The 9,234-nt window shown below is 39.2% G+C and overlaps 1 pseudogene; it reads left to right on the forward strand.

The window, feature by feature from the left end:
• Positions 1–6,572: 6,572 nt before the first annotated feature.
• On the forward strand, positions 6,573–8,599 carry LOC118898541 (annotated as a pseudogene).
• Positions 8,600–9,234: the final 635 nt, after the last annotated feature.

Raw genomic sequence — 9,234 nt, forward strand, 5'->3', positions numbered from 1 at the left:
AAAAAACCACAAAAAAACGGACAGAGAGAATGCTAGGACATATGGTAAAAGCAAAGCTTTACAGACAAAATCACACAAAGAAGCATACACATAGACACAAAAAGAGAAAAAGGGAAAATATATATATATAAATAAAGGAAGAGAGCAACTAAATCAATAAAGAAATCTACGAATGATAATAAACTGTAAATACTAAACTAGGATAAACATTAAAAAAAGAAAAAATCAGATGCAGAAAGCAAATCCCAAATCTACAGTTACTCCCAAAGTCCACAGCTTCAATTTTGAGATGATTCATTGTCTATTCATGTATTTCAGAGATGCAGGGTACATTAAGTTGTTGGTGGGGATTTAATCCACCGCTCCTGAGGCTGCTGGGTGAGATTTCCCTTTCTCTTCTTTGTTCGCACAGCTCCCGGGGTTTGGCTTTGGATTTGGACCCGCCTCTGCCTGTAGGTCATCTGAGGATATCTGTTCTTTGCTCAGACAGGACCGGGTTAAATTAGCAGCTGATTAGGGGGCTCTGGTTCACTCAGGCTGTGGGGAGGGAAGGGTATGGAATGCGGGACAAGCCTGCGGCTGCCGAGGCCAGTGTGATGTTGCAACAGCCTGAGGCGCGCCGTGCGTTCTCCCGGGGAAATTGTCCCTGGATCACGGGACCCTGGCAGTGGCAGGCTGCACAGGCTCCTGGGAGGGCAGGTGTGGATAGTGACCTGTGCTTGCACACAGGCTTCTTGGTGGCGACAGCAGCAGCCTTATCATTTCATGCCTGTCTCTGTGGTCCGCGCTGATCGTCGTGTTTCACGCCAGTCTGTGGAGCTCATTTATGCAGTGCTCTGAATCCCCTCTCCTTGTGCACCCCACAACAATGATCTCTTGCCTCTTAGGCAGATCCAGACATTTTCCCAGCCTCCCTCCTGGCAAGTTGTGGCGTACTAGCCCCCTTCAGGCTGTGTTCACGCAGCCAACCCCAGTTCTTTCCCTGGGATCTGACCTCTGAAACCCGAGCCTCAGTTTCCAGCCCCCACCCACCCCGGCGGGGGAGCAGACAAGCCTCTCGGGCTGGTGAGTGCTGGTCGGCATCGATCCTCTGTATGGGAATCTCTCTGCTTTGCCCTCTACACCCTTATTGCTTTGCTCTCTTCCGTGGCCCCAAAGCTTCCCCTCTGCCACCCCCCATCTCCTCCAGAGAACGGGTTTCCTAGTGTGTGGAAACTTTTCCTCCTTCACAGCTCCCTCCCAGAGGTGCAGGTCCTGTCTCTATTCTTTCGTCTCTGTTTTTTTCTTTTTTCTTTTGCCCTACCCAGGCACATGGGGAGTTTCTTGCCTTTTGGGAAGTCTGAGGTCTTCTGCCAGGGTTCAGTAGGTGTTCAGTAGGAGTTGTTCCACATGTAGATGTATTTTTGATGTGTTTGTGGGGAGGAAGGTGATCTCCACGTCTTACTCCTCTGCCATCTTGAAGGTTTCTCTCAACCCAATTTTTTTTTAATGGAAGTGGAACTCAATAGACATTCCTCCAAATAATATGTGAAAATAACCAGTACGTACACATAAACATGTTAATATTATTACGATATTACCCAATAAGCCTGTACTTTGGTATTTATTCAAGATAAATGAAAGTTTATGCTCACCAAAAAACTTATACACAAATATTCTTAGTAGCATTATTCACAATAGCCACAAACTGGAAATAATTCAGATGTTCATCAAATTATAAATGAATAAAAAATATGATATCTGCTCACACAATGAATTATTATTCAGCAATAGGAAGTAGTACTGACAAGTGCCAAGACATGGATGGAGCATGAAGACATTGTGCTAAATGAAAGAATGCATCATAGATGAACACATAGTATATAATTTCATTTACATGAAGTGTTCAAAATCAACAAATCCATGGAGATTGAAATTTGATTAGTGATTGCTTAGGTTTGGGGAAAGAGGAAAGGGAAGCAACTGCTGATGGATATGGGGTTTATCTTCTGGGTGGTGAAAATTTTACTTAGATTGTGTCAGTGGTTGAACAACTCTGTGAATATACTAAAAACCAATGAATTAAATACTTTAGAAAGGTTAATTTTATGTTTTATAAATTATATCTCAATAGTATATTTAAATAATTAATAGAAATATGTTTTAAACAACTTAATGATAATTTGATAATTATTTTGATAATTAGCTAGATAAAACAAATTAAAAATACACACACAGTTTACCAAAACTGTCACAAGAAGAAATAGAAGATCTAAATTAAAAATATGAAAATAAAAATGATTGTTTAAGAAATTAAATCTCTAATTAAAATTTTTCTATGAAGAGAACTCCAGGCACAGAGTTTCACTGGCGAAGTCTACCAAATAAAAAATAAATAAAAGCTATATTACACAAACTCTTTTAAAGAAAAGAGAAAGTGGGAACACTTCCCAACCCATTTTTATGATTCCTGCATAACCCTTTTACAAAAGTCTTACAAAGATACTTTTTAAAAAGAAATTAAAGATCAATATTATTCATGAAAATAGAGTAAAAATCCTAAACAAAATATCAGCATACTTAACTGAACAATTTTTTAAAGTATAATGAGAATAGAAATTTTTTTAATGTAAAAATAAATCTTATTATCAAAATAAAGAAGAAAAAATTATATCAACATATTTGGGAAAAGCACTTGCTAAAATTCAATACCCATTCATCTTTAAACTAAAAAAAAAAGTTTTTAGCAATTTAAGAACTTGCCCAATCTGTGTACCTAAAATAAAAAATAGATAAAAGGTAGATAGACAGACAGATAGACAGGGGGAGAGAGAGAATATCTAAACACACACTTGCCACAGTATGCTTTCACATTTTTTCTATGGCCTGGTATAGCTGTGGCTCTCACACTTAATCACTTGGAGGGCTTGTTAGACCACTGGTTACTGGGTCCCATCTCCAAGGGTGTCTAATGCAGTATGTCTGAGGTAGGGTCCGAGAATTTGCATTTCTGCTGGTCTAGGGACTGCACTTTGAGACTAACTGTGGTTTCGTATAAATAACATTGGATTGTATGTGATTTAGAGGTTAGGTAAACTGCTGTAAAGTATCTTTTTATATAGTGTGGAGAAAAGGGAACCCTCCTACACTGTCGGTGGGAATGTAAATTGGTGCAGCCACTATGGAGAAAGTATGGAAGTTCCTTAAAAAACTAAAAATAAAACTGCCATATGATCATCCTGGGCATATATCTGGACAAAACTATAATTCAAAACGGTACATGCACCCTTATGTTCACTGCAGCACTATTTACAATTGCCAGGACATGGAAGCAACCTAAATGTCCATCAACAGATGAATGGATATAGAGGATGTGGTACATATATACAATGGAATACTACTCAACCATAAAAAAGAATGAAATAATGCTATTTGCAGCAACATGGATGGACCTAGAGATTATCATACTAAGTGAAGTAAGTCAGATGGAGAAAGACAAATATCATATGATACCACTTATATGTGGAATCTAAAAAAATGATACATATGAACTGATTTACAAAACAGAAATAGAGTCACAGATATAGGGGGGGAAAAAAAACCTTATGCTTACCAAAGGGGAAAGAGGGAAGGGATAAATTAGGAGTTTGGGATTAACAGATAAAAATTACTGTACATAAAATAGATAAACAAGGACCTACTATATACCACAGGGAATTATATTCAATACTTTGTAATAACCTATAATGGAAAAGAGTCTGAAAAAGAATAGCTATACACATGTATAACTGAATCACTTTGCTGTACACCTGAAACATTGTAAATCAACTGTACTTCAATAAAAATAAGTAAATAAATAAAATCTCTCTTTGTATAGTCTCTGTTTAATGATATCTTGCCAGTTATCTTTCCAACCTCTTGACTGATAACTGCCTTTTTTCAAAATTTCTATTTTTTTTTGAAATGTTGATGTTCCATATTTTTCTACGAAATTATCCATATCCTCTTTTTTGTCAAAGTTATGCAAAATAGTCTCATAATTTTGTTTTTCTACATTTTTTATTTTGTTTTGTTTTTTCTTATTCCTAATTTCTTTTTTCCTTAACTGATTTTGTGAGAGCTGCCTATTCCGTTGGTCTTTAAGAACAAGCAAAAACAGATTTTGTTTTTACCATTGTTTTCTAAGTTTCATTTGAACTGATTTTTTTTTCAAAATTAACTCCTTCTCATTTTTTCTCTACTTTGCTTTCACTATTAATGTGGCTTCTTAGTTCCTTTATTACCAGTTTCTTTAATAATGAAGACATTTGAGGCTATAAGTTTATGTCTGAGTATAATATTGTTTGTGGCTCTTGGTGTGCATTTCTTTTATTTATTGATTTCTAGATATTTGGTCATTTATGTTTTATTTCTTCTTTGAATCCTTGGGCATCCATAAATGCGTTTCTTCTGGCCTGACAGGAGAATGGTACCAGAACTGGATGGAGGGTTCCTGGGGTTTTGGTCTATTTTCTTCAGTGATCTGTAAAGTTCTTCCACTGTCTTTAAGTTCCCACTCTTGTAGATTAGAAAAAATTCATTTTCCTTTGTTAATAAGTTGTTCTTGTAGTCTGAACGCATGTGTTTCCTTTCTTCCTTGGACTTCAGAAATTTTCCAGGAAAGGTATCTATCTTTCCTAGAACCCAGCCTTTTAAATCAGTTAACAGGTTTTCTTTAGATCAGTGAAAATATTCTCTATTAGTTGTTTAGCCATTGCCTCTTCCGCATCTCTTCTTTCTTCTCCTTCTGGATCTCTTACTATCCATATGTTAGACCTCCTGGATTTGTCCTCTGGTCTCTTGATTTCTTCCTCATGATTTCCATATCTTCATATTTTTCCTCTGAGAGAAATACTCCTTACCCTTGGTCTTCCAGGCTACTGATTTGATTCTCTCCTGTTGTACCAGTGAACATGATCTCAGAAATGAGATGGAGAGAAATACACATACGCCAGCAGGTCCTCCAGAGTCAGGAAGCTCTGACAGTTCTTCTCAATATGGAAACATGTACACACACACGCTCACTTATGCAACACACCAAATTCACACACACAGACACACACATACACCCTCCACACTTCTACAAGGGGATTCTGGGTCTCTGAAGGCCAGTTCTGTCTCTGGGACTTTAGTCTTCACCCCAGGACTTGGCTGCTGGTCCCCAAGCAGCTCTCAGGGGAAAGCACAATCTTAAGAATGTTCTCCCCCACATGGATGCTGGCAGAACCCTTAGCCCAGTGTACACCTTCTCAGCCTGACTGGCACAGCCATGCCTCCAAGGAAGAGGGGGCAAAAGGCCCCCTCTCACTGAAGCTCAGCCCTTTTCAAGCTTGAGTAGCCTCTGTAATCACAACCAGTTGTACGGTAAACCCTAATGGGCCTGCTGGATAATACTCTGACCTCCACTAACCAGATACTGACAGACAGTTACCCAAGGAAGTCACTCTGGGGACAGGGAGACAGGGTCAGAAAAAGATTAATCCCCCACAGAGACACTTCGGGTGGCCCTTTTAGCTGAAAGGAGGATGCAAAATTGGGCAGTGAGGAAGCACAGCTAAAATAATAAAAATGGTTCCTTGGTCCTCTGTACCAATGTGTTCACGTTTGCTCCGCTTAGAATCCACCTAACCTGCACCTCATCTATCCCATGCCTGTTATGTACTGGGCACCTGGCACATCTTATCTCACTTGATCTTTATAACACTGTAGAAATAAGTTATTATTGCCTCCACTTTTGAGTCACTAGAAGGCAACACAGTCTCCAAAGACTGACTGGCTCAACCTTCTTCCCGTAGACAATGCTGATAATAGAAATGGATGCTAGAAAGCTAGGACATATTTTTTGAACAGCGTAGATGCTCAGGAGCCCAGGTATGTGGGCAAACTTGGTAGGCATCTGTTATGGCTCTTACATTTCCTAATGCTTTTCTTTAAGGTGCATGGTTTTCGTTAGCCTGTGGAATTGTACTTTTCCCAACCTCTTTCACTTTCCAAATCACTCTAATAGGCATCATTTCCTTAGGTCTTCTGCAATCTCTGTAAGCCAAGAGAATAAGTTGCCTTTCACTTAATCTGTCCGTAGAAGGACCGTGAAGCCAGAGAGGTAAGATTATTTGTGCAAACCCTCACAGCTAGGGGGCAGCATCCCCGAGGCAGGAGCTACACGTACCCCACCACACCCAAAACCTTACCTCTTTTAGTTTACACCCACCCACACAGAGCCAACAAGTAATGAGGGCACCTCCTGAGCCACATCAGCCCACCTGATGTTCAAAACTAATATTATTTAAGCTTCTAACAGTTTCTCTTTAATTTTCAGATTAATCAACTAGTCTTTAGGCTTTCTGGAAGATTCATCATTCGCCCTCCAAATACTTGCTCTGAGGATGGGAAAGCTAACCCGGCTGGTAATAGATCACCAAGAATGTTATCTCCAGTTAAGACATCAAGAGGTGTACCCAGATTCGAAGAACTTCCAATTTAATCATTACGACACCTACTAATCTTAATTCTTTCTTTCAAAGATAACCGAGCCCTCACTCGCCGCTGACAGCCTGTCTCGTCGCCCACAAGCTGTGCTGCTGCCCCAGAAACGCTTCGATTGCCCGCAGTCCTTCGCCAGATTAGGCCAGTGTCCAGGGCATTGGCTCCTCATCTCACTCGGGCTTATGCCAAAGATGTAAAATTTGGTGCAGATGCCCGAGCCTTAATGCTTCAAGGTGTAGACCTTTTAGCTGATGCTGTAGCTGTTACTATGGGGCCAAAGGGAAGGACGGTGATTATTGAACAGAGTTGGGGAAGTCCCAAAGTGACAAAAGATGGTGTGACTGTTGCAAAGTCCATTGACTTAAAAGATAAATATAAAAATATTGGCGCGAAACTTGTTCAAGATGTTGCCAATAACACAAACGAAGAGGCTGGGGATGGCACCACTACTGCTACTGTACTGGCACACTCCATTGCCAAGGAAGGCTTTGAGAAGATTAGCAAAGGTGCTAATCCAGTGGAAATCAGGAGAGGTGTGATGTTAGCTGTTGATGCTGTAATTGCTGAACTTAAGAAGCAGTCTAAACCTGTGACAACCCCAGAAGAGATCGCCCAGGTTGCTACTATTTCTGCAAATGGAGACAAAGAAATCGGCAACATCATTTCTGATGCGATGAAAAAGGTTGGAAGAAAGGGCGTTATCACAGTAAAGGATGGAAAAACACTGAATGATGAATTAGAAATTATTGAAGGCATGAAGTTTGATAGAGGGTATATCTCTCCATACTTTGTTAATACATCAAAAGGTCAGAAATGTGAATTCCAAGATGCCTATGTTCTGTTAAGTGAAAAGAAAATTTCTAGTGTCCAGTCCATTGTTCCTGCTCTTGAAATTGCCAATGCTCACCGTAAGCCCTTGGTCATAATTGCTGAAGATGTGGATGGGGAAGCTCTAAGCACACTCGTTTTGAACAGGCTGAAAGTTGGTCTTCAGGTTGTAGCAGTCAAAGCTGCAGGTTTTGGTGACAATAGAAAGAACCAGCTTAAAGACATGGCTATTGCTACTGGTGGTGCAGTATTTGGAGAAGAAGGACTAACTCTAAATCTTGAAGATGTTCAGCTTCATGACTTAGGAAAAGTTGGAGAGGTCATTGTGACCAAAGATGATGTCATGCTCTTGAAAGGAAAAGGTGACAAGGCTCAAATTGAAAAGCGTATTCAAGAAATCATCGAGCAGTTAGATATTACAACTAGTGAATATGAAAAGGAAAAACTAAATGAACGTCTGGCAAAACTCTCAGATGGTGTTGCTGTGCTAAAGGTTGGTGGGACAAGTGATGTTGAAGTGAATGAAAAGAAAGACAGAGTTACAGATGCCCTTAATGCTACACGAGCTGCTGTTGAAGAAGGCATTGTTTTGGGAGGGGGCTGTGCCCTGCTTCGGTGCCTTCCAGCCTTGGATTCAATAACTCCAGCTAATGAAGATCAAAAAATTGGTATAGAAATTATTTAAAAAGCACTCAAAATTCCTGCAATGACCATTGCTAAGAATGCAGGTGTCGAAGGATCATTGATAGTGGAGAAAATTTTGCAAAATTCTTCAGAAGTTGGTTATGATGCTATGCTTGGAGAGTTTGTGAATATGGTGGAAAAAGGAATCACTGATCCAACTAAGGTTGTAAGAACTGCATTACTGGATGCTGCTGGAGTGGCCTCTCTGTTAACTACAGCAGAAGTTGTAGTCACAGAAATTCCTAAAGAAGAGAAGGATCCTGGAATGGGCGGGATGGGAGGGATGGGAGGTGGTATGGGAGGTGGCATGTTCTAATTCCTAGAATAGTGCTTTACCATCATTAATGAGCTGTGAGGGGAAGCTCAAGGCAGCGTTCCTCACCAATAACTTTAAGAGAGGTCAGTTGAAGGAGATGACTGAAGAAAAGGCTGGCTGATGTTTAAGAAGATCACTATAACCATCAGTTACTGGTTTCAGTTGACAACATAGAATGGTTTACTGCTGTCATTGTCCATGCCTACAGATAATTTATTTTGTATTTTTGAATAAAGACATTTGTACATTCCTGGTAAATGAGTATAAGAGCCATGCACCAATGTACTGCTTTCAACTTAAATCACTGAGGCACTTTTACTACTATTCTGTTAAAATCAGGATTTTAGTGATTGCCATCAACAGATGAGAAGTTAAGAAGCAGCCTTTCTGTGGAGGGTAAGAATAATTGTGTACAGAGTAGAGCAATATTCAATTATGTGACAACCTTTGTGTAATAAAAATTGTTTAAAGTTAAAAAAAAAAAAAAAAAAAAAAAGATAACCAAGCAGGCAAAGGTGAAATTTGGCTTCCCCTGTTTAATATTTCGGTTACAAATTGGTGAAAATGAGACAGTCAGGAAAGCAAACAGGGACCTCCTGCTGAGCCATTGTCCATCAAAAATTGAAGTTACATTAATGTATTTTTTCTTTTTTCTATATGTAAATTGTTAAGAGAGTAAATCCTAAGAGTTCTCATCACAAGGGGAAAATTCTTTTTTCTTTTATATTGTATCTGTATGTGATGATGGATGTTCACTAGATTTATTGTGGTAATCATTTCATGATGTATGTAAGTCAAATAATCATGCTGTACACCTTAAACTTATACAGTGCTATATGTCAATTATATCTCAATAAAAATGGAAGAAAAAATAAATGAATGAACAAAGGTTATGGAAAAAG

This window comes from Balaenoptera musculus, chromosome 7, assembly GCF_009873245.2.
Source record: "Balaenoptera musculus isolate JJ_BM4_2016_0621 chromosome 7, mBalMus1.pri.v3, whole genome shotgun sequence".
NCBI lineage: Eukaryota > Metazoa > Chordata > Mammalia > Artiodactyla > Balaenopteridae > Balaenoptera > Balaenoptera musculus.